Here is a 26,361-nt window from a genome sequence, read left to right as displayed (position 1 = left end):
ATAAAACACTGCACCACTCAACTGCCTGCACCACAGCTGGTGATAACCGTGTGACGAAGTCCTGGCCAGTGGGCTGCAGTGTTGTGTGGCTTTTGCAAAGTCAGCGGCCACAGCTGGGATAAGCAGCCTCTGCTTCTTCGTGGCCTGAAGACGGCTGGAGCTTCAGTGGTTCTCAGGACCCAAAAAGATCTGCAGGTGGTCGGTGTGTCTGAGAAGCGAAGGGGGAAAGGCTCCAAATGGTCACCCCATTCCCCCTTCCAAGTGAGGCTCAAGCATTCTTGCTTGTGCCCTGCTTCTGGCCCAACTTGAGACCCATCCCATGGGCAAGCACCAATCCCTGACACTATTAATGCTTGTGTAGCATGCCGGTCCTCTGAGAGGCCTAACCCACCCATTGACTCAGACAGAGGCATGCACCACACAACCAAACATGGATGGAGCTTGGGGACTGTTATACAGAAGAATAGGAAGAAGGATTGAGGGCCCCTAAGGGCATAGGGACTCCAGAGGAAATCCAACAGAGTCAACTAACCTGGACCCTTGGGGCTCGCAGAGACTGAACCACCAACCAAAGAACACACACGGGCTGGACCTAGGCCTCCTCACACATATGTAACAGATGTGCAGTTTGGTCTTCATAAGGGTCTCAAACAACTGGAGTGGACACTATCCCAAATGCTGCTGCCTGTACGTGGGATATGTTCTTCTAGCTGGGCTGTTTTGCCTGGCCTCATTGGGAGAAGCCTAGCCTAGGCAAAGATTTGAAGTGTCAGGAGGGAAAATACCCAGGGGGGGGGGGGGCCCACCTACTCAAAGGAGAAGGGGGGGTGGGGGAAGGATTGTGGAAGGGGTTAACCAGGAGGGAGACAGTGAGTGGATGTAAAATGAATAAAATAATAAATAAATAAATAAATAAATAAACAAACAAACAAACAAAAACCAAAACAAAAGGCTCCAAATGGCATTCTAGAAAAAAGAAACCCTAAACTCCATGCATAAAAGAGATAATATTGTCTCTTCTGTTTCACGCACAGCTCCTTAAACTGCTGGGTCACCCCCACATGCTGAATAAGGGAATTCCCCCAAAATTTGGCAACAGTAAAAGGTTTCTAAAGGTATATGAGCAATATTCATGTGACCCAGTGGCATACTGTGACTTCACCGGTATGTGTCTCATCATGTGACTTCACTATGACCTTTACTCTGAGTTCGCAAATCCTCTCTACACATGGCCAAGCAACAATGACTGAAACACTTTGGCTCTGATGTGATGCTATTTCACAGTATGGGTGTTCTTACTGGATAAGGATACTTTGTTTTGGTTTGGTTTGGTTTGGTTTTGGTTTTGGTTTTGGTTTTGGTTTTGGTTTTGGTTTTGGTTTTGGTTTGGTTTTGGTTACAGGGTTTCTCTGTATAGCCCTAGATGTCCTGGAACTCACTTTGTAGACCAGGTTGGCCTCAAACTCAGAAATCTGTCTGCCTCTGCCTCCCAAGTGCTGGGATTAAAGGCGTGCGCCACCACCTCCCAGTACTCTACTCTTATCAAAGCATGATAGTTTAATTAAGACCAGGGTTTAAAAAAGAGATTTCCTACCACCATTCTTCAGCAAATGGGTGTCAAATTAGTATGTCTTTGGACTGCTTTAATGTTAGGATATTTAAAATTACTGTTTGGTTACTAATTTGAGTTTCTTTTTTTTTAATGTTTAATTAATTTTGCTTGGGATTCAGATAGCATTTCCAACCTTTTGTGAAACGGTCCCTTTCTACTCTGTAATCACACAAAGTGGCAGTCTCAGCATTGACAATTAGAAAACTGGAATATTGATCAAGTCTGAAAAACATTAGAGTCCCCATGCCCCACAGAATCAAACTTTCAACCAAGATTTCATTCCTTCTTTAAAAGTAAATAAACAGATCCATCTTGTTCCAATACAAATTTGCATTCATCTCTAAGAAGTGGCATAAGTGTGTATGTGGCAAAAATGTTTTGTAAAAATAAGCTTCTTTATGATTTATTATGAGCGTGTTTTGAAGTATATGCCCACTTCATATGCCCCTTTAGCCAGGATCCTCTAAAAGCACACGGGGATGCAGGACAGGGTGGGATATGTCTGAGAAGCCCTGCATTAGCTCACCGTCCTTAGGGCCCGCCATTGTGAATGTGGCTGAACACAAACCCAGATCCAGGGCTAGGAAATTGAATTCCAGGCAATGAACAACCAACCATCAAGTCATTTTTGCTGATCACTGCTTATGTCTGAATATGATGTGTCCCTCATGGTGCTGAAACTTAATTCTCATTGTGAAGTATTAAGAGGGCAGAAATTTAACCTGACCATGGTGTTCAGACGTGGGGCACAGTCAGGGTGAGGTAAGGTCATCAGGGTGGAGCCTCTGTGACTGAATTTTGGTGGCTTTACAAAAATAAATAAATAAATGCAAAACCCAGAGAAACACACATCCTCATACACAGTCCGTCAGTGCCTGCATTGCTTCAGAACATAGCCAGCAAGAAGGCTACGACCCAGTACTGCCCCTTAACTGTGGACTCCCAGAACCATAAGCTACTATAAACTTCTTCTATTTATAAAGAATGAAGACTCAGGCATTCCATTATAGTAATAGAAACAAACCGATATAACCATGGAAACAGCTCCTCAAATAAAATCTTGTTCAGAAAACAGACAAAAGCAGAGCTGTTGGAGTAGAAGCTCCAACCCAGGTCCTCAAGGCCCTCCCTCCTCTCCCTTTGCTCTCACCCCCAGCCTCAGAGCAGCCCTGGGGAACTTCAGGAGATTCCCAGGGATCGTGAGTGGAAAAACTATGGAATTATACGAGTCCTGCTAAATTAGGCCCTCACAAGAAACACACGTCTTTCTAGTATTGAGAACAGATTGATCTGTGGGTCTTCCTAGAGAGAAGTTTAAAAGCATCCTTAAGGGCAAAGGACAGAGTAGCAGGGGCTGCAAGACACAGTGCCCGCAGCTGTTGTGCTCTCTGGGTCAGGCTTAGTCTAGAAGCAGCGGTTCGCCTATCAGATACTGCTGCATATCAGATATTTACACCATGATTCATAACAGTAGCAAACTTACAGTTGTGAAGTTGCAATGAAATAATTTTACAGTTGTGGGTCACCACAACACGAGGAGCTGTATTAAGGAGCCGCAGCATTCAAAAGGGTGAAAACCACTGTGGGAGAACCTGGCCCAAGCTGTGATGATTGGTTTTGTGTCACTGTGACACAGAGTCATTCGAGAGAGGGAATCTCAATTGAGAAAATGCATGCCACACACGTAGGCCTGTGGGCAAGCTTAATGAGCATTTCCTTGCATGATAATTGATATGAGAAGGCCCAGCTCACTCAGGTGGTACCATCTCTGGGCTGATGGCTCTGGATGTTATAAGAAAGCAGGTTGAGGGAGCCATGAGGGAACAAGTCGAAATGCATCACTCCTCCATGGCTTCTGCATCAGCTTGCTCCAGGTTCCTGCTCTGTTTGAGTTTCTGTCCTGACTTCCCTCAGCAATGGGGTATGACCTGAAAAATGTATGCTGAACAAACCCCTTCCCCCTCAAGATACTCTTGGTCCTGTAGAAACCCTTCTAAGCAGCAGCTGCGATTTCTACTGTACAGAAAACAGACGCGAGCAGAGCTGTTCTGGGTAGAAGATGCATCCCACGACCTCAAGCCTCTCTATCCTGCAGAAACCCCGGCTAAGACACAAGCACTGGGCCGTGCTTCCCCTCCCTGCTGTATCTGCCCCCATTAAGCTTCAGCTGCAAAGGGGACAGCTGCCCCCGAGTCTCCTCTGCCACAGCTCACAGGACCTTCTCTTGGGAGCAGGTACCTCCCCCCACCCCTCCAAAGATTTCCATCAAACACTTGTTTGGCCTGCAAATAAATTGACAACGCAGCTGAATTTAATCTTTTGATTCCCCCATGAGAACCAATTTCTACAAGCCATTCCCATGTAGACAAAAAGATTTTGTCTCGCTAAACCTGTTTATTGACCAAAACTGTCGCCTCTGCTCTGACCACTGACCTTATCTGAATATTCAAATCTATTACAGAGCGCAAGTTCAAATGATTTCGGTGCCCTCTGGAAGCCCTGTTTTCATAGTGAGCTGATTACGAATGACAATATTATAAGGGCTTTAATTGAGATTCTCCAAACAATTTGCACCCTGGATTTACAAATCTAATATATTTCGAAGTGTGATGCTGCTGACAGTGGGGTTTTGGGTTGTTGGTTTTGTTTTGTTATTTGTTTGTTTCTTTTCCAGGTAAGTTAGCCATGCTTTCTCCTAGTCTTCCTCAAGCAAAATAATTCTCAACCTTAGTCTGGAAACAGAGCACCGTTTGCATTCCAAGGCCAACCTCCGTCCTGAGAGGCTCTCACCCATCCCCCTCAGAAGCGAGTTCAGAGGGCAGCGACATCCACCACCTTAGCTTGCAAGACTGTTCCTGACTCCTCCCATGGAAGAATACTGGTTCTGATCGTTTGTGAGGCCTTGGACAAGCCACTTAATTCCTCTTCACCTGACCTCCCGGTAATCAAGAGAGGATAAAATAATTCTCCACGCAACTCACAAAATTGATGTTTAGACAGAATTAATTAGTTGGTGTCAAAGGTTTTAAAAAAATCAAAAGGATTACCTGAAAATGTAAGCTGTTTTTATTCAGCAGACATATTTTTTTTAAACAACAGAGACCCCACTGAGTAAAATGTCAATAGCGTAAAAGCCTAAGACTTTACGGTTACATATGCCAAGCCCAGAAAACCAAAATGCTTTCAGCAACCCTGTCTCACAGGGAAGGTAAACAGAGGCTTGGAGTTCTTACAGCAGGAAATGAAAACACACCCTTGTTATTCTCTAAGACTGACAATACAGATAAAAACTGATTTTACTGAATCCCCAGCCCCACCCTTAAAACACTCTTCCCTCCCTTCCCCCCACAGCCTTTCCCTCAACAAAGATGCAAGCAGCCAGATCTCTTCTCCCATGGCCTCACCACTTAGTTGGTTCGTGGGGAGCCTAGACAGCCTTGGTTTTCCCTTGTCCTTGGTCTGGAAAGCTGGCTGACCATTCATCAGTGGGAACCTGTTCTTTTCATCCCGCTTTGTCTAACCTTTGGCAACTGATCTGACTGAAATCTGGCTCACGAGCCAGAAGACACTGTGAGGTGTAAGATAATAAATAGAAGCTAGTGAGGGGGACGGGGTCAAAGGGACTTCACCCTTACACTAATGGATACAGCCAGTGGCAGACATCAGAATGAATGAATGAATGAATGAATGAATGAATTTTTCTACATGTGCTTTGAGGGACCTGTTGGGCTGAGCAATACAGGCAGTTTCGCCCTCAGTTCTTGACTCTGGTAAAATGAAGTACGGAATTCCAAATCAGGTGTAAAGTCCAGCCCTGAAAGAAATGACCTGTCCGGGTGCTAATATTTCAGAAACTCTAGGTTGAAAACTCACTGCAGGTAATTTATAGCCCGGATTGGCTGAGTTTCCCCTCCAAGACAGTGCATTTAATCAAAGTTAACCGGTGAAAATTATGAAGCCTCCTAATTGAGCTCTCCTGTGGTGGGCTTTCAGGGCAGCCGAGCGAGCACCACAGAAAACAACAAAATGAATAAAGCACGCTTTCCTCAGGTTCCATTTTCAAATACGACGTCGGGAATGAAGAGCTGGGGTCTCCAGGCAGTGATCTTCATGCATAGTATAGTGTTTGTCCTGAATTTCATTGCTTTGAAAAAGAGGCATGAAAAGTCTTGATTTAGTTGGCATTTAATGTGATTTTTATAGAACTTCTGTGATATAATCAGCCGCAGTGGGAATCGGTGGGGAAACTTACAGAGCAGTAAACCCTTAGCTATTGTTCTCTCTGTGCTCTGATTGGTTTGCTGGGTATACACAGCTGAAAAAATCCCAGTTCGCATACACCTACTCTATTTGTAGATACCCATAATGATTGAGTGCGGGCCAGCACCATCCCCACTCCCAGCCAGCCAACCAGTCAGAATGCAGGGAAGACAATAGGTATGTTGGAACAGCAACAAAGAGTGTGTGGCTGTAAATCACCTTCCATTTCTGCATAGCTGGGAATAGTAACGCACAAGCTATAGGCAAGTATATTAATGTCTCCTGCTCTCCATAAAGGAAGAGCTGTGCACAGCAATGCACTCCTGATTGTTATTCCAAGATAGCTTTTTCAGTGTTAGAGTCTCTACTTTATATAGTTTTTAAGCAAAACATGTATTTTGCTATTGTTTAGAAGCAATCTCTTCCATTTTGTTGGAACCTATAAGCATCTCTTTCCAGCAGATCAACACATTGTCTTTGCTGTACAGTGATTGTGTAGTGATGTGTTTAGAACTCAGACATATGCAGTTCCTAGAGCCCTAAATGATGTCAGAAAGAAGGTCTCATGAACGGCCAGGGACTTCCCGTCATCTAGTCAACTCGAATTCAGAAAATTATCAGAACTGCATGGAAATATAAAGTGAAATACGGTAGCAAAACATTGCATTTACATGTTTTAAGTATGCTCACCCATGCATTTAATTTAGACTTAATGAAATAGCTATACACAACCAAAACATCAGTGTTATTAAAAACAAATTTGTAGAGAATTAATGGCTGTGTGATTCATCAATCTCTACCTATGCCAGAGTCCTTCCTTCTCAATACTGTGTTTTTAATCATCTACTTGTATCTGTTAAAATAATTATGTGAGCATTTCCACGTAGTGAGACCAAGTAGGGTGCTTTTCGGATTTTTGGATAAACCCTGATTGATCCTTTAAACTGTATGAAATTGGCTCCAGAGTCTGGCTGCATCAACTCTGAGTGTGTGTCCCACTCTGTTGGGACAAGGCTAACAGGGACTGCCATACAAACTACATGCTGCACACCAAGGGGATGCAGTCTCTGTCATTATCAACAATCAGCAAATATGTTAATATTTGACAAAGGTTAACATATTTGTATTCCGTTTTCTTTCCCTTCCTCTCTTTTTCTGTCATGTTGAAAAGGCTACACAAGTGGAAGAAACAGTGGGAAACAAACTGTTGTAAATGAAGTTTCGCTCTTGAGTAGCTAGAGAAATTAATTCACTTGACTATAACTGCTTCATTGCTATCCCAGTTAGCAGAAATGAAATATCACATGTGGTACCATCTTAACCCCACAGGTCATAATACTATAGTGATCACAGCAGGGCTGGGCTCGATTATGGAAAACGAGACCCCAGCCAATGCTCACAAATACCCCCTGTCTGCCAGGCAGCTATCCTGGTACTATAACTGTGTTTACCTATTTCCATGCCTTTATTTCATTACTTAGGACTTTGAAGATGCCATAAAAGGAGACAGAATTCTAGGAGACTCTGGAAGCTCTTACCAATGAATGCTGTGTTGAGGGAGACCTTCCCCTGCGTTCTTAGAACAGGTCATTTATGCCTTCCTTCACCTACATTTTATGACGTACTCTCGAAGCAGGGAAGCACTGTTCTCCCCAGGGCCACCGCCCTAGCTGTTGCTTCTTCCTTGTGATGGGTGATGAATGAGTCTGTGGCTTGGGGATTGTTGCCCATTTCATTCCGTCTAGATTCTCATTGGCTTCTTTTTGTGACGACGCGTCTATTCTCCTTCTAGTTGGTCACTGTTAGTAATTGTTGCCATTAGCCCAATGTTAGGCCTTGCTCCAGTCTCTGTTAACATTCATGGCACACTACAAGGTAGATAACAACAAGATCAAATGCATTGAGTGATTGGGGGTGCCAAGCACAGCTCAGAGAGCTTCTGTTCTCTATTTCACGGGCTCATACCAACAATCTGAGTTGGATATTGCTATCCCCATTTTAAGCTGAAGGAACTGAAGCCCAGAAGCTTTCAATGACTTTCCTAACACCGAAACATTAGTTCACAAGAGATCTCTGCTTTGAACCCAGTCAATTGGTTCTAAGACATATTGTTCTATGAGGAGTTACCAACTTTGCTTTAAACCAGGAACAAAGTTCAAAACGGCTGGGAAACTTTCCCAAAGTCACACAGTGTCTGCCTAGCGTTAAAGTTGGAATTCAAGATCAAGAGTGCCTGATTCCAAATCCCCAGCATTTAGCCCACAAAGCACCCAACCACCTTTCTATTTCCCAACTGTATAGGTAGCGTTCCATGCAAAAAGATCTGCCTGTGTGTCCGTGTTAGACTGTCATCTCTGTGGAAGAAACAAGTTCAGGTTTTGATCCACTGTACTGCTGGTTCATTGTTTCTGTTGTGAGACAAGGGTTTGGTGGGTTGAAACTCCTCACCTCATAATGTCCAGGAAGCTGAGAGACAATGAGGACCCAGAACAAGACATCACCTCCAAGAATGCACCCCAGTAAGCTACCTCTTCAAATCCAGCGCCATTTCTAAGAGTTTCTTTTCCATCACTCCTAACGATGTCTTAGACCATGAACCTGTCGGTGGATAAGCCCATTGTTTAGGTAAGACTCTTCATGGTATAGTCACCCCTCAAAGGCTGGATGTACCAGCCTGTAGTCCAAACCTGAAATACATGAGTCTTTTAGGAGGATGTTTCATACCCAAACTAAAACAGTGCCCATGGTTCTAAGGGCTTAGGGTCATGCCTTACTACCTGCCTCCAACAAACTGTATGTTTATAGATGCCTGGCTCTTAGCAGTTTCTCGATAAACATATATGTATAAAACTAACATAACTAAGGCCATCCACTACTCCTGCTCTGTGTGTGGAGTTAGGCTCTCCTAGTGCATACTAGTGTTCTCACTAGCTCTCTTCCATTGCTTAGCAATAGTGCTCTCTACATTGATCTGTAAAAATAAAATAAAATAGTGCACTATTAACTAGACTGGAGTTCTCTTACTAGCGCTATGCCTGGCACATGGTAGGCACCTGAAGTAGAGACTGCAGGTTGCTTCCCCTTAAGCTCTTCCCTCTTCTTCCTGGAGCCCACATGTGCTGCGTTTCTTGGTTTCCTGCACAGATGTCATTTGACTGGGGGTAGCATGATAGCAGCCGCATTCCACTTCTAGGCCCTCCACAGTTGCTCCTCCCCTTTTTAACAGGCTTCATATCACAGCAGTGCCTTCCAGGACAGAGAGGTGACTGGAGGCAGACCCTGAGTTCCTGGGTAGAGAAGAATCACACAGACCACAGGTACTAGGAAGTCTGACATGAATGAGCCTGGGTTTATATTCTGTTTGTTAGAGGCAGCCCACATTTTGGAACCTGCTTGTTAAAGAATCCCAGTCCCCACCTAACACAGGATTCTACCAGTAAGGAGTAGTAGTCTAGCCTCTGCACCAGTGAACTGCTTTATTTGGGAGAAAAACAATAAGACCTCCAGCTTTCTATACACCGTCACTTGCTGGAAGCATCACCATCCTTACACAGGGCATACTGCACTATCCTACCTGAAAAGTGAGAACTTCTTTCTAGAGTACCTTAGCCTTAGACAGCAAAAGTACAAATGTTCCTTGACAGGGATGGTGTTTGTTTTTCCAGACTCTTCGAAAATTAAATGTGTTGTTCATATGTGATGTCACACCTTACTTGGTGTTTAAAGACTTACATTTTATTGCAAAAATAAACATGTACTTATTGTAGAATGGGAAGAAATTAAAAATTGAGCCCCAAAAGGGAAATTAAATTCACACAAATATATATGAGGAACAATATGCCAAAACAGGCATTACACATTCTCCTACATTAGAGTTAATGGACGCATACTGTTATTAGCATGCTCAGACCACTTCTGACTGATGCCCTCCATGTATCAGCTATCAGTAAAAACAGTAACAGTCTAGGCCAGCTGATGAAGGCAGTAAACATGGCAGGTTTCCTTCCACTGAATAATCCACTAACAAAGAATTACTTGGGTTCCTCCTTGGCAATGAAGAACTTTCAGTTTAAGAAGGGTATGTGTGTGTGTGTGTGTGTGTGTGTGTGTGTGTGTGTGTGTGTGTACATATGTATGTGTATGTACGCATGGGTGTGCCTGTATATATATGTATGTACATATATGTATGTGTGTATGTATGTAACTATGTATCTGTGTGTATATATATATATATATATGTATGTATGCGTGTGTGTGTGTGTGTGTGTTATGTATGTGTCTGTTAGGGCACATTCAGGAGGTGAAAACACCTGAGGTATAACAGAATGCAGCTACTGCCTATCTGCCTTTACTTTTGTCAATTCAGCCGCCACCCCGCAGGGGTGTAGAGAAGCCCAGAGGGAATGGTGATTTTTCTCCTTTGAGAAAATTAATGAGTAAAGAGAGCCTGGGGGCAGTGAGAGCATTTGGTGAGTTGTGTTATTTGCTCCGTGTTCCCTCTCTTCCCTGCTTCTGCTCCAGTCTCTTTGTGGGTAAGGAACATTTCCACTCCATTGACATTGAGTTGGCCACATAGCTTACTTGGAACATGGACTTTAGACAGAGGTAACAGTATTTCCATTCAAAGCAGGGGTTTTTAACAGGAATTGCACATTCCTCTTCCAACAAAATGGGCCTCTTCCCTTGGGATCCTGTCCTGCAATAGTAGGAGAGTATGCCTTCAACAGGCCCTGGATTGAGAGGCGCTGGCCTGATCACACCTACAGTAGACTATGGCTGAGCAGCAGGAAAGAGCATTCACTGCTGTCCACCACTAATATTTGGGACATGTTGGTTACACACTACACAGCAAGAGAAGAACAGTCCAGAATGACACCTTCATTCATGAAAGTCTGATATGTCATGTCCTCCAGAAAGAGTTCAAGCCCTCACATCTCTCTCTGCTTCCCAGGTCAGAGTCATCTCCTTCCTGTCTCCTTGGTGCTTTGCCATCATGCCTATTTCTGTTACAGCCCCATTTACCACAGTTTCTTTTGTACACATTTACCTGTACTCATGTGTATTTATCCTCCTGCAATACAAAATCTTTGTTTTTGGTCTTAGTTTGGGTTTCATTGTTGTGAAGAGACAACATGACCAAGGCAACTTTTATAAAGGACAGCGTTTCATTGGGGCTGACTTACAGTTTCAGAGGTTCAGTCCACCATCATCATGGTGGGAAACATGGCAGTGTCCAGGCAGATATGGTGCTAGAAAAGGAGCTGAGAGTTCTACATCTTGAACGAAGGCTGCCAGGAAGAGACTACGTCTTCTATACTGGACAGAGCTTGAGCACTAGGAACCATCAAAGCACACCTACATAGGGACACACTTCCTCCAAAGAGGCCACACCTGCTAATAATTGCCCATGGCCCAAGCGCATTCAAACCACCACAGTTTTGTTTTATTAACTTGTTTGATGTTCTTGAGGGGACATACACTGCAATGTTTTGAGATTGTCTGGTATGTGGCATGTGGTAGCTAGCAAGGAGTGTTTAATTGACTGGATGACTGCAAAGGTCTTCAGGAAATGAGTGTGGAGTGGACCTGAACAGTTCATATTTTCCTGATTCTCGAAGTGCAGAAACTATATCTTACTTCAGCCAGTACATGAGGAATAAGCAAGAATCCAATCAGGAAAAATTACACAAGAGACAGAGCGTTATCATTAAAAGTGACTGAACCATAGTCAAAGGACCTGAATTCTATTTCCGACTTGGCTACTGGCCAGCTGTATTTTACCTTAGGAAGTTAGTTAACGTCTCAGGCCCTCAGTTTTCTACATTGATGGTAGAATCTCCTTGCATTTCCTTGTAGGGAGAGGCAGGCTGAACCATCTCTGTGTTTTGGGGGATTGCTGTTTTTGAGGTAACTTTTGACAACTCTGATTTTCACTAATAAAAACCAAAAACAGAAAGTTTAATATTTGGTTACAGACTATTCTAAAACGTGGACTTCCTTTCCTGTCCTTTATCTGCCAAGCAGAACTAATGCTCCTGTCATTTCATTTGGGTTTTGGTTTTATCTCCTTACATGTTAATTGATAACAAGTCTGTATCCTAAGTAAGCCTACGACCCCTGCAGAGCTGTCCCCTGTGTGAGACCTGTGTCAAAACAATATATAGAGCTGCACATTTTAGAATAATTTCAATAAAGTAGTTCACAATATTAAGTACTACAACTCAAAGAGAGTCTCCCATTTTTCACAAAACTGTATATTACCAATCATTCCTCATTCACTAGTGATGACCATTGAGGGACTATTGAACCTATTTATATTTAACTTTTATATTGCTATGCAAAATATATACAGTAGCTTGTTCTAAAATGCATTTCATTTTCTGATCGTCTTTCACCAAGAAGATAATTCCACACCATGCTATTTTCTCTCTTGCTCCAGGCCTTGAGGTTAAAATTCAGACACAGGGCATAAAGGCTAGAACTCACAGACTCTGAGCTCCTGTGTCCAAAATTCACTCTTTTATTGGTCTTGTGACCTTGTTTTTCTTTTGTCTGTTTGTTTCCTTGTTTGCTTTTTTAAACTTCAGTCTATAACTTATCTATGAAAGAGGAATGACCTGACATCCCTTGCAGAGTCTCAAAGTTTAAAAATAGTTTGTGAAGTATGTAACACACACACACACACACACACACACATACACGATAGGTGCTCAGTCAAACAAAGTCATCAGACACTGAGGCAGATAGTGATGTCCTTAAAAGACACTTTGTAGCCCTTATTGTCTTTTAATGAAGTGGGGCCAGGCCACTGTTCCTGGGTTATTTCTCTTTTATAGTGCTCTATCTGCTCCCTGGATAAGGCTACCAGCTGTCAGCTCTAATGGCCATCAATAAGAAATGACAGCTGCCTCGTCTTGCTTGTCAGACTGCTACCAACTAACTTTCTGCTTCAAATCTGCTTGGAATTATATGTCAAATGGAATAAATAATACCTCGAGAGCACAAGACGTCTTCTAATGGGCATGAGCATGTCATTTAGTGCGTGGGTCTTGTTGCAGCTACTGTGGGGACTCAATCTCTCTTCTTCCTTATTACAGTTTGCCCGTGTTTCTAAGGGCTGGAACCATTAACTAAGCAACAGGCTGACAAGCAGGACTCTGCTTAGCTTCTTTACTCAAACGTACCTGGAAGCCATGCCTCTGGATAAGATGGTGGAGACAGTGTACCAATTGTCTCACAGCAATTCTGCTGTTTACAGCTTTAATCCCAAAGAGATTTTTTTTTTTCTCTATTGACTATGTTTGCAGTGGAAAGGACATTGGGACCAGGAGACCAGCATTTTGAGTTCTGTTCTCAGAAAATTACTTTTCCTCTCTGTTTTTGGTTCCCTAATCTAAAAATTGAAGCACCCAGCAGGGTGATCTGTGAGCTGCTCACTCTATGAATCCAGTCAAGGTACCCAGACTCCTGTTTGGCAATAACTGCAGGCTGTCTGGGAACAGACTTCATTTTATGGCTTTGGCCTTCATGGTTTCATCTTAGCTTGAGGATGTCGGTTGATAGCCAAATTCTTAACACCACTTTCCGTCTCTTTACTATTTCTTTTTATAATGATTTTGTCCTTAATTTGGACTTATTTCAAGGAGAAAGATAGTAACTATTTAAAAGTAATGGGATGTTTTAATCTGGGCTGGAAAGCCTGTTCTTTGAGAATGGCTTAATTAACATTTCCAGGTTCATAACATTTTCATTTATTCATCTTTTTGTTTTTAAATGGTTTTTTAAGTTTTCCAGAGACAGCGATCTCAAGTTCCTAATGGATTATCAGAGAGAGGAGGAGGTCTTCTGGGATCCTCATTCTTATTAGCTTTAAGATTCACATTAGGAGTGAAAGGGAACCTTGCCAGAATAGGTCCACCATACTAATAAAAGAGAAACAGAGCGTTAGCTCCACACAGGATGAAGAGGTCAGGTTGCCAAGTGCTGATCCAGTGATGTGACCTTGGAAGGGGACAGACTATTCCTGCCCTGAGTTCACTCTTCAGGAAGGATCCACATCTTACCTTCAGTAATGGGTATGCTGGATGTTCTAATGACAGTGGCCAGCACTGCTAGGATCATTTCATGGAGAAGACAGAGCTACTGCCCAGGATGACAGAAGTACAACCCAGCAGCGGCCTGTGATGAGTCAGGAACAGACACCCTCCAGAACTGGGCTGAGAAAAAAGCGTGCCTCTATAGGTGCTCTGCATATGACTGGAGGCCCAAATCATGGTAAGCTTAAGCACTGGACCAATAGTCAGGGGCCTGGACTCCAGTCCTGTGCTACTGACAACCAGAAGTTTATTCTTGGATCTTGAACAAGGAATTCCATATTTTTGGTTCTGTTTCCATGTTGATAGAATAAAGCCATCAGTAGGAGTCCAGCATCCTTTGGGGAAAGTATTGTAGGGCCTGCTGTACTGGCTGAACATAAAAGATCCAAATATTAATGAAGGTGATCTACTGATGCTAGCTGTGGTTGTAGCCTCTGTTGTTTGATAGGTAGCAAGCACTACCTATTAGCTTGAGAAGTTCTTTAGACCTGCCTTTGCCACAGTTTTCAGCAATTCTGTACAGAATAAGGATGGTGAGACCTTTTGCTCAGTATCTCATGGGTCTCATATTGGCCTCTGTGAAGTCCTTTCTCTGAGAGTGACAGGGCCAAGGAGGCCCCCAGGAGATCAGTGTGGTATGTCTGCTCACCAGGCTCCTGGAAGAAGACGGTATTGTGTGGAATAGTCAGTCCGAAATTGATCACGTCTAGAAAATGAGCCTGTTTTATTTTCAAAGGATGGGTAATGTGCTCAGAGATTGAGAGGCTGTTTCTGGCATCACAAGCCAAACACATATGAGCTCCAGTCATCTCAGGGCACTAGATAATTAAAATGCCTAATGTCTATTAGCTGTCATGCCTAATGCCTTCTCCTTGTAGGGGGATTTAAGGGTTAAGCCATCCCAACATGCCTCACTCCCAATTTATAAAATGGAAAATCTTCCATAAATCAAAAGTTACAAACAGACTTTGTAATGTCATAACTCTTGCGATGGTTCTCGTCTTGATTGATTCCTATACATACATTCTGGCTGATTACCATAATGTGCTCTCTTGTGGGACAATTGGTGCTGGATGGGGAGAGGGAAGCAGGCAGGGAAGTAAATAACAAATGGACCCGGCTCCTCCTCATCCAGAGTGATTTCACTCCAGTGTTCCATCATATCAACTGGGAGAGAGAGTCGTAGGGTTTAGGCAATCAATTACAGATATGTGTAGAGGCAGACACAATCATTTCACTGATTGTCACTGGTCTCGAGCAGTGACACCGAGAAGTGATCCGTCACTCGATTTTCTCTGACACAGTGAGAAAGATGGCAGACACTTGTAGACTCACAGGCCCCTGGATTGGGTAGCTCAGAAGATTGAAAAATCGCTGTGTTTCAAACTTATCCAAACCTTTAAATACCTCTGTTGCTAAGATTTCATATCTTTCTTGCAAACATTTAGAAAGATTATCATAGACTAATGACATCACGCCAGGGTGAGACGCACTGACTCTTGACACTCAACGGGTGACATCACTGGACCCTGAAGGAAGTCTAGGCAGGTAGAGTGGGAAGAAAGCATGTCCGGCCTTCTAACAGCCTACCTGATTGGCTTCCACGGAGACCTCACTTAGTCCCCTCTTACTCCATATGATACCCCTGAGCTTCCAGCATCTGCTGGTGGGCGTCTGTTTCATCTACGCTGCAGAGAGAGCAACCTTCTTTTTATTGGTTAGTTCATGAGAACAGGCACAATCTGAATTTCTGCTCAAAATGGAACTAGCAGCCAGATATGGTGACACAAACCAATAATTACAGAGAGACAAAGACAGAGAGACAGGAGAATTGCAGGTTCATCGTCATCTTGGGTTCCATAGGGAGATCTTGTCTCAAAAACAAGAGTCCTTGCTGCTCTTCCAGAGAACCAGAGTTCAGTATCTTATAACTAGTGGGACTCCAGTTCCAAGGGATCTGATGTCCTCTTCTGGCCTCCACAGTACCTGCATGCACATGTAGATACATATGCACACATACACAGAAACACACATAGATAATAGATAGATAGATAGATAGATAGATAGATAGATAGATAGATAGACCTAAAAAATAAAAAGGTTACAACTGTTGTTAGCAGTCTGAGAAAAATTCTTCCCCCTAAATACCAAATGATGATTGTCTGTCATTACACATGAATGACCTTCTTAAAGAATAAAATGTTATTGAGAAAATTAATAAGGCTATTCGACACTAAGATGCTAGTATGTGCTATATTTAAGGAGTAGCAGTCCCAAGGTAGATTTTAAATATGTGCATTGTTTTATACAGATGTTCTGCTTTGCATCTGTGCATCATTCACATGCCTGCTGCACACAGAAACCAGAAGAGGGCATCAGATTCCCTTGGAACTGCTGTTATAGATCATTGTGAGCTGCCATGTGGGTGCTGGGAGTCGAACTCTGGTCCTCTGCAAGAACAGCCAGTACTTTCAGTCACTGAGGCCACCATCTCTTCAGACACATGGTGTCTCTCTCTGTGTGTGTGTGTGTGTGTGTGTGTGTGTGTGTGTTCCTTCTTGCAGGTGTGACCTCCAGAGCAAGGGATGGTACTCACACTGCCTATGGAATGTGAATGCCTATGTACCGCCTGCAGCCTGAACAGGGTTTCTGGGATTCCTACAGTTGCTAGCTGTGGGCTCTGAAGGTCAGCGAAGGCTCATCTCTAAAGCTTCCAGCCAGCACTGTCGTCAGGGAAGGGGCCTAGAAGACATGGAAATGTCCCCTCAAAGCAGTGGCTCAGCCGCTGGCTGCTTCCGTGTCTCTGCTCTTGGAGCCAGCCACCCAGGCATTATTCCGACCATCAGCATATTTTCTCTTGGCACTGGAGGATCTAAAACAGACCCAGCACAGTCCCAGACTTCACCTTGTAAATCATTGAGAAATACGATGACCTTCTGCAGAAATGATGTTCTACCTTTCAAAGTTCATCCACTTCTGAACTAAATCAGGGGCGGCAGCCCATGTTCGGCTGGGCTCTTCACGCCACTTGACCTCAATCCCCCTTAAATCCTTGTGCTCACACCGGCAGCCCCCTCACGAACTGCCGGGCAGGTGCAGAAGGTCCCACTTACTGACTGTTCTTCATGCTGGTCCAAGTTCCACTTTTTTAATAAAGCTTGGAGCCAGGTACTTGAAAATGATTAAAAATAATCACTAATGTTCTTAAGCACTTCGTACATCTCAAAGAGTTTTGTGCCCACTGCTTCCTCTTACATCCTAGAAAAGATCCTGAAAGCTACTAAATACCCTAAGGCCAGAGAAGCAAAAGGTCAAATCAAGCGAGCAATCCCGTCAAGGTCACACACCGTGTGTAAGGTTGTCTGCTTGGGCTCATACTGTGCTAATCTTGCCTCCTGGAAACAAGGAGCATCAGGAAAATAATAACAGTAATGGCAATAATGATTGTTAAGAACTCCTGGGCACTCACCCAGAGTAAGGTGCCTGGCTGAGCCTTTCATCCGCATCACTCCACCACCAGCCCCCTTTGAGGTCCTCCTTACTAAATCTGTGAATTTTCAGACCCTCTCTGTACGTTATAAAGCACCAGGCTGACAATCTTCCAGAACATTCTGGACTTCCAGTGAGTTGCCTGCAGAGTCGGAAAACTTAGGTCAAAATCTGGGCATTGTCAAAGGCTTGAGTGAGTAGCTGCAGAAACCCTTGGAAAAAATCTTTAACCAAGTACAGAAGTCTCATAAAATGCTCCGGACCCAGAAAATGATTTCATAAGTTATTTTGATGGCAAAAAATGTATGAAACAGAATTGACTAATTCATAAATAACTCCAGAATCTCATCTATTATTTCCCACATCATAACTTACAAGGGAATAATTGTTTCTAATTCTGCTGAGTATTTTCTCATGCTTTCTCGGTACCCTTGGTAAATCTTATTAGTTGGGTAACTCCTAAGACATTTATAACTTTCTTCTGTGGTAACGAGAACAAGTACATATTAATAGCTATTTGTTTTTAGTACAACGCAGCATTAATTTCACCACTAGGAATGATCTTCTTTCTTTCTTTGCTTTTTTTTTTTTTCCATTTCTCATCTGAGGGAAAAGAGGCTGAAATCCCACCCCCACCCCAAAGGCTTATAGAACAAACAACAACAACAAGAAAGGAAACTCTGTGTCCTATGATCTTATACAAATCTCAACTTACATTTTATTTACTATGTACATTACTGCAAACCAATATGAACCATAACTCCATTTAGATAATAATAATCAAATTATCCAACCTGGGATACCGTGCTTTATAGATTTTGGTCTAAATTTAATATAAAAATGCACTACTCCTTGTTTGGAGGAGTTTATTAAGGGTTAGCAAAGAAAAAAGCTTTTTCAATAGTCTATAACTCTCTAATGGCCTTTTTCAAATAAAATGGGAAAGAATTTGAAAAGAAACCTATATCGGTGAGCTGCAATTGTAACATTACAGTACAGGTCCATAAATCTTGACGTGCTCAGAAGATTGCCTAAACCAGCAATACAATCTGTCCAAACCTCATTGTCTCCACGACCAGCCAGCCTCATTTTAAGAAATGTATGTGGTCTTCAACCTAATTTTATCACCTTCATTTGTAAACTAGTCAATCAATCAAAGCATCCTGGGAGTCTAAATAGAAAAAGGAGTGCATTTTCATGCATTCCGGGCGACACAGTAAAAAATTAATCTCCACTTGATCAGACGTTTCTTGCCCTCATCTCAATAGACCATCATTAGGGTCAGCAATGTATATTAAAAACAGAGTCGCCGCAAACAGTTCACCAGCTGGAGTTTGCAAGCTGCTTGCCCTTTCCTGGGAAACATCCCTCCTCCGTGTGAGCCTGAATATGTTCACTAGATTCATCTGGAAGGAAGCAGGCTGAAAAAAAAAGCCTTAGAAAATGCCGGCAACCCTAGGAAACCCAGATTGCTGTCCAAGTGCCTAGAACAGGGACTCCCTCTCAGGGAGACTGTGGCAGGAAAGGATTTGGCCCAGGTGTGCCCTATATGCTGAGGGTGGGGGCAGGAGCTCGTCTGGAGCAGGACTAATAACTCAACGGCACAGACAGTGTGCTAGGGCTCACACTGCAGGCTTCACACACAGGGCTCCATGACAGCTTAGCATCTGGGCCTCAGCCCAGGTCTTTGTGATTTCTGCACTTTGGACACTGGCCTCTGTTGTGTGCGGTCTCAGGGGAGGTTAAAAACTGGCTTTTCCCAGGCACTTCCTTAGGGATATTTGTTGAAAGAAGGTTGTTGCTTAACAGAAATTTTGTTTTCTGGCCATTGACCTGGGCACCATCCTTGGCACCTCTCTCTTTGTCTCACACCCCCACATGTTCAAAGCAGCATAAAGCCCATGCGACTGCACCTTGAGGATACCACCAGACTGCGACCTGTTCTCACCGCCTGTACTGTCACCAGCAGCTTTGAGTGGCTTTCGTATTCAGTTTATGTTAAACTGATTAACACCTCTTAGATCTTCTAAACAAAACAAGACGAATCAGATTGTTCTACTGGTCTACTCCAGCCTCCAGATGCAATCATCCCATTCAGATAAATTACCGCTGTGCTAAGATGGGCTAAACTAAGATAATGATACTCGGAGCCATCTCACAACTCCATCCATGAGCCAAGGTAGATGGGGTATTTATTTATATGAGTTCACTGTAGTTTTTCAGATGCACCAGAAGAGTGCATCAGATCCCCTTACAGATGGTTGTGAGCCACCCATGTGGTTGCTGGGAACTGAAATCAGGATCTCTGGAAGAGCAGTCAGTGCTCTTAACCACTGAGCCATCTCCCCAGCCCTGCTGAGGTACTTAGAATCAAATCCCCTACTGCGCTTTTTCCTCTGTGCTGGTCAACAGGGCCAGTCGAGTCACTTACTACACTCCTGCTACCAGCCTATCCATAGAAGGGAGGCTCCTGGAACTCACAGAAGTTAGAGCCTCGATCAAGAGCAGACGCAGGAAGCACTCAAACAGGTCACAGCAGACGTGTAGGAGTGGTGCATTGAAAGAGCACATGCTTATGTCCAAGCCTTGTGCCCCGCAGCTTGGGGGTGGGGTGACTTCCCACCTGACACCATCCCTGACACTCAGAAATGCCCCTCATTTTTCTCTGCTCTCCAGCCTCAAGCCAGCTGAGAAGACATCTGAATATTTGGCAATATCCTCAAACACAAAAGCCACAAAGGGTCCCTACCTTAGGATACCAAGGGGTTAGATGATCTCCCAGTTCCCACAAGGCCATGCCTCACACAGCTGTCTTCTTTCGATCTGCATTTTACATAGGAGAGAGGTTGAGTATTTTTATATATTGCTTAATTAGCTCAATGCTTCTTACCTTCATTTTGCTCCTCAGTTCTGCTGGTTTATTCGTCTTCATGATTGACAAAAGCACATTGTATATTGAGCCATACAAGATGTAAATATTTCATCCAGGTTATTTTTATCTATAGAATTTTTGTGTGTGTGTGTGTGATAAAGACTTCCTAATCTCGGGACTGAAGGGACGGCTCAGCCAGTAAGAACATATCCTGTTCTTGTTAGGATGCAAGTTCAGTCCCAAGCACCCACATTAAGTGGTTCACATCCTCTAGAAACTCTAGCTGCAGGCTATCCTATGCCCTCTGGCCTCAGTGGGTAGCCTCACTCCATGGGCACCCTCACAGTGCACATACCCCCCCTACACACACACACATGCACAAAATTATCGATTAAAAAAATTAAGTTCTGTTTCTCAACCTTTTTTTTTAAGTTTGTGAACTTGGCTTCATTTGAAAATTCTACTGTAAAATCCCAGTACCTTCTTATTACTCTTTCTTCATTAAATAAATAAATAAATAAATAAATAAATAAATAAATATTTTTAAGACCCTGCCAGGTACTAGAGAAATGGCTCAGCAGTTAAGAGCCCTGACTGCTCTTCCAGAGGTCCTGAGTTCAATTCCCAACAACCACATGGTGGCTCACAACCAACTGTAATGGGATCTGATGCCCTCTTCTGGTGTGTCTGAAGACAGCTAAAGTGTACTTATATACATAAAACACATAAATAAATCTTTTAAAAAAATTCTACCATTGATGCCACCAACTCTTTCCTAGCAATAAGGAACTGTACCATCTGGCAACAAGGCCATGGAGTTCCACTGAGCATGTCACTAGGTGCCAGTCTTTCCCTCGGGGATGCTTTTCAGTATGGGACAAATTAAGAGAGTGTATAAGGAACGTGGAGCTCAAATCCCAGCTTCTGGGCTACAGCATGAATCTGGCTGAAGAAAGCCGGCCGTGCTAATACACTGCAGGAGAGATTCATTTTGCCTTTGTCAACTCTAGGAACAAATAAGATGAATGACAAAGTTTTAGCAGTGCACCGAGGTCAACCAGTTGCCCCAGGCTTTCCAGAAGGATTTCCCAGAACCAAACTCTAGAAATGTTGACATAGAAGACCCACCTTTGTGGGGGAGCTGTATACACAAGAGTACATATGCAGGAGTGCGTACAGGAGCTGTATACACAGGAGCTATATATACATGAGTACATACACAGGAGCTATATATACATGAGTACAACATACACAGGAGCTGTATACACAGGAACTATACACACAGGAGATGTATACACAGGAGCTGTATATCTATGAGCACATAGATATATACATGAGCTGTATATCTGTGTATACAGCTCTAATGGATACACAGGAGCTGTATACACAGGAGCTCTCTATATATGAGCACACACACAGGAGCTGTATACACAAGAGCTGTATACACAGGAGCTATATACACAGGAACTATACACACAGGAGCTGTATACACAGGAGCTCCATATATGTGAGCACATACACAGGAGCTGTATACACAGGAGCTGTATACACAGGAGCTGTATATTCAGGAGCTATATACCTAGGAGTATGCACAGGAGTCTCCACTACTGAGCTCTCATCAAAATACACTGTAGATATTTATGCAGTACTTTCTTCCTGAAAGAATAAAAAAGACAAAGGCTGCAGGGCACCTTGGAATTTGTAGCAGTCCAAGAGCATCTTCTGCCAAGCATGGTACACACCTGTAGTCTCAGCCATTTGGGAGATGAGGCAGGAGGATAGAAAGTTGGAGAAACTTGGAACACAATACCCATCGCCTTCATGGTAGACCTCTGATAAATGGGGTTCCTCTTTTCCTTCTTTTCTTCCTTCACTTCCACAAGGGGTCCTTCTCAACAGAGAACTGGATGAGCATACACACGTAAACACATATGTATGTCTATATATATTTAAATCCATATTTATAACATATAAAGAAATACTGCTAGAACCATCTAGAACTATTCATGGATATTAGGAAGACGGTTTCCTTGCCCCAAATGGAAGTTGTACAAGGTGTTAGAGAGAACCAGAGTGAGAGGTCCTAAGGAAGACCGTTTCCCTTCCCCTCGGCCTGAAGTGTCGCTTGTTTAACCCAGCACATTTAAACAGGAAAAAGACATTTCAGAGAAGGTCATCTCGGCACAGCTGTGACTCAGGGGAGGACAATGGACCCTTAGTGTCTTTCAATCTCACTCCAGGAATTCAACCTTATGGACTGAGAGCTTCAAGAGGGATTTGTGTCTGTACTGAATCTAGACAGAACTGTCCTTGTAATTCTTCCCTAAGCAAAACAACTGCTTGCATGTCTTTATATGGTATTCGGCAGGAAGTAACCAGGAGATGACTTACAGCACTGGGGTGGGGGGGGGGGTGGATGGCATAGGTCCTGTGCAAACAGCACAGCATTTTATATGAGACTCAGGTATCTGAGACTCTGCCGTTATAAGTGGAGATACCCAGGACCAGTTGCCCTCAAGTATCAAGGGACAGTTTCATGTCTATAAGTCATAAGACAACTACGGACAATTGTAAATAATACTAGTTGGACAGAAAAAGGAACTTGCAAAGGTTTGATTTATATATATATATTTTAAATCCAGCTTCTGAAGGGGTTTGCAACCCCATAGGAAGAACAACAAAATCAACCAACCAGACACCCCCACCCCCAGAGTTCCCAGGGACTAAACCACCAACCAAAGAGTACACATGGCGGGACCCATGGCTCCAGCCACATATGTAGCAGAGGATGGTCTTGTTGAACACCCAGTGGGAGGGAAGGCCCTTGGTCCTGTGAAGGGGAATGCCAGGGCGGGGAAGCAGGAGTGGGTGTGTGGGTGGATGGAGCACCCTCATAGAAGCAGGAGGAGGGGGAATGAGATAGGGGGGTTCTAGAGGACAAACCAGGAAAGGGAATAACATTTAAAATGTAAATAAAAAATATCCAATAAATAAAATAAATAAATTTTAAAAATCCCAGCTCCACAAAAATAACATTTAAAGTCAAACCTTTTTTCAAGTTGAGGAAATAGAATCCTTTGACCCATAAACACTCATCCCATTTGACAAATATCCCTCATCAACAGTATTAAGCTTAAAAATAAAAACATATTTCATCATATGTAGCTTAAAAAGTAATCCCTATAATTAATAGGTGAAAAACAGAGAGAAAGATTGCTGAAGATTAAGATTAAGCCCTGCAGAAGCGAATGTTCTAACTGGAAATTGGTTTAATTAATAGCACATTTTACATAATGATTACAGTGTAATTGCGCTGACTAGCAGAGTGTCATTAAATATATCCATGCTCCTTTACAACACCCTAAGGCTAAAAATAATGAGTTACATTGAAAATCACTGTGCAACAGGTTCATAAATAACATTTAAGCCTATACAAGGCGAATACTTATAAATAATAAATATTTGCCTTTTGTAATTGAAGGAAAAATGACAGGCCTTCTTTTCTACCACCTCATAGATTGCCATGTTATAATGCTGGAAAGATTTTTTTCCCCCTTGCTTTCTCTAGAAGGTCTTGAATAATTTATTCAAATGCTAATATTCCACGTAGTCTGACTTTGAGGAACAAATATTCCTACATAAAGAATAAATGCCAAGCTGCTATTACCTCCCGCGCTGAGCTTTCTGCCACGCACCCCCAAAACCTCTGCCGTCCATTACACCTGTCACATGAAGTTAGTGGCCAAATTGTCTTGCAAGGAAGCGGCATTTTTCTTTAGCTAAAAATTACCCCTTCTCCCAAAATGTTCATCATGTTCAAGGCACTGCGGGATGGCAGCTGGTCCGTGGATGCAGAAGGAAGAGAAAGGGGCCTGGAAGCCGCCTCACCCGCTGGCCCGCTGGCCATTCTCCCTGTCCTCCGTGATACCTGAGTACGTGGATGAGACAGTTAACTCTGGCAGAGACTGGGGCAGGCAAAAGGCCAGCGTCATAGCCCACATCTCCATCTACTCCGCTCTAAAATGGAGTCTCATTCCCGTGAGAGAACAGAAAGCCGTGGGTAAAGTGGCCTCTGACGAGAGTGTCATCAAGGAAGGCCCTAGCCATGGCCTCTGTCATGGCCTCTGAGGGTGATGGACAAGCAGGTAGAACTAAGCTAGAAAGAGAACACAAGATGGGACCGAGATGGCCTCCACTGTCAAGGAAGAATGCAGGAGAAAGCTCTCCAAGAGAGTGACAAGCAAGTCAGGTACCTTAGCCTTGAAAGCCTAAAAGCAGCGTTCATTCTTAGGACGGCAGCTCTTGCTTGAGGCCAGAAGTTAGAGTCATTGGAGAAGAAGGAGACTTAACATCAGCCATACCTCAGTTTTAGAACTGAGTCTAACAGTTACCTGTGTGATGCTGGGCAGGTCATCGTTGAGTGTGGAAGCAACACTGCTTTTGAGTCCCAACTTCTGAGCTAAAGGAGCCTCAGTTTCCTAATCTGTAAAGTGGGACAATAGTCTCTGCTTCCTAAGATTGTTATGAAAAATAAATTTAAAAAAAAAATTTAAGTGTGTCACCACACACCAACCACTCAGCCCTGAGGTACTGTTCACCAGGCCCTGGGTCTCTCACTATAGAAGGGACAGCCTCCCTCTGCCTCAGGGTCCTTACAGTTGCCTTTGTCTGCTATCCTCTTCCTCCCTGACTGAGGACGATCTTAGCTCATGATCTTAGCTCAAACAAGGCATCCTTAGAAATGTATTAGGGCAAGGCCTCACACTGGGTCAGGCCCTCCCTCCCAGCCCTGTGCTTTCACGGGCTTCTCATTACCTGAAGTCATGTTCTGGAATTATCCGGAAAACCTTGTCTATTAGTAAATTGTACATGCCAATGCAGGCAGCAACCATAACTGTTTGGGCTTATAGTAAGTCTTGTCCATGTCTCAGGACGTGGTCCTCAGTAAGCAACTGGAGAGAGAAAGGAAAGAAAGAGGAGAAATGGGCAAAGGGGAGAGGAGGTGGGAGGGTGGAGGGGAGGGGAGAGGAGACTGAAGGGGGTAGGAGAAGAGAAGGGATGGGTGCTGGGAGGGTGTAGATGGGAGAGGGGAGATAGAACGGCGGTTGTTGCACCATCAAATATCAAAATAGCAGAAAACAATACTTCTCCGTAGCAGGATATAACTCTGCATACCACGTCATGCTAAGCCAGTGGCTCTCATCACCCCAGGGGGTCGTGACCCCTCTGAGGGTCCCATATCAGACACCCTGTACCTCAGAGATTTGCATTAAGATTCATAACAGTAGCAAAATTACAGTTATGAAGTAACAATGAAATAATTTTATGGGCGGGGCGGGGGGGTCTCCACAATCTGAGGAACTGTCTTAAAGGGCCGCCTCATTAGGAAGGTTGAGCTCCACTGTCCTAAGCCATAATTTATATCATATTATATACACAAATGAGATTGCTTGAGCTTCATTCCAGAGCAAGGCCCAGCAGATGCATGGGCACAAGGGAAGGCTATCTTTACTCTTCCTGGCTCCTCTTGGGCTCTGGGGCCATGCAGTATGTGTGATTTGTTCTTCCCAGTGCAGAGCAGAGGAAAGAGTGGGACTCCTAAGTCCTGCCTCTGATGACCGCAGGCAGAGGTGGGAAAGCGTGCATCGGCTTTTCCCTCCGTGCAGCGGTGAGACCATTAGGAGATCGAATTTACTGTTTGGTTTGCCTGTTCTCCATTCCTCATTGAGGTTCAGTCCCAAATTGCTAAACCTCCATTCAACAGTTAAATTAAACATAACTAACTTTGTTGATATTATTTCACAGCCGAATAACCTGATATTCATACTCCTTGTGTGTTCAATAAGTACGGAGCTCAGACACATTTTTAAGTCTCTGCTGGTGATGGATTCCGCTGAGCTAAACCTGCGTTTCACAGGCTTCTGCTCAGCTGAGACGGGGCGTGCTGTAAAAATAAGCTTCAAAGCTGTAATTTTGATGGGCCCCTCTGAGCCAGGGAGCATCCCTCCTTCCCTCCTCCTCCTCCTCCTCCT

At 43.6% G+C, this 26,361-nt stretch overlaps 1 long non-coding RNA gene across 5 annotated transcripts; it reads right to left on the bottom strand.

Annotated features, from left to right (window-relative positions):
• Nucleotides 1-4,655: 4,655 nt before the first annotated feature.
• Nucleotides 4,656-22,935, bottom strand: Gm35379. Of its 5 annotated transcripts, XR_867950.2 has the most exons (6): nt 22,072-22,935; nt 21,909-21,985; nt 20,207-20,280; nt 17,438-17,599; nt 7,411-7,740; nt 4,656-5,756 (listed from the first exon to the last, which is right to left on the bottom strand). It is a non-coding gene; the product is annotated as a predicted gene, 35379 (long non-coding RNA). The 5 variants fall into 5 exon arrangements; XR_376460.3 differs by lacking the exon at nt 17,438-17,599; XR_867951.2 differs by lacking the exons at nt 17,438-17,599; nt 21,909-21,985.
• Between the last annotated feature and the right edge of the window lie 3,426 nt (nt 22,936-26,361).

The sequence above is a fragment of the Mus musculus genome, chromosome 4 (assembly GCF_000001635.26).
Source record: "Mus musculus strain C57BL/6J chromosome 4, GRCm38.p6 C57BL/6J".
Taxonomy (NCBI): domain Eukaryota; kingdom Metazoa; phylum Chordata; class Mammalia; order Rodentia; family Muridae; genus Mus; species Mus musculus.
Note: the sequence above shows the minus strand (reverse complement) of the source record. Positions and strands in the feature narration are given on the sequence as shown.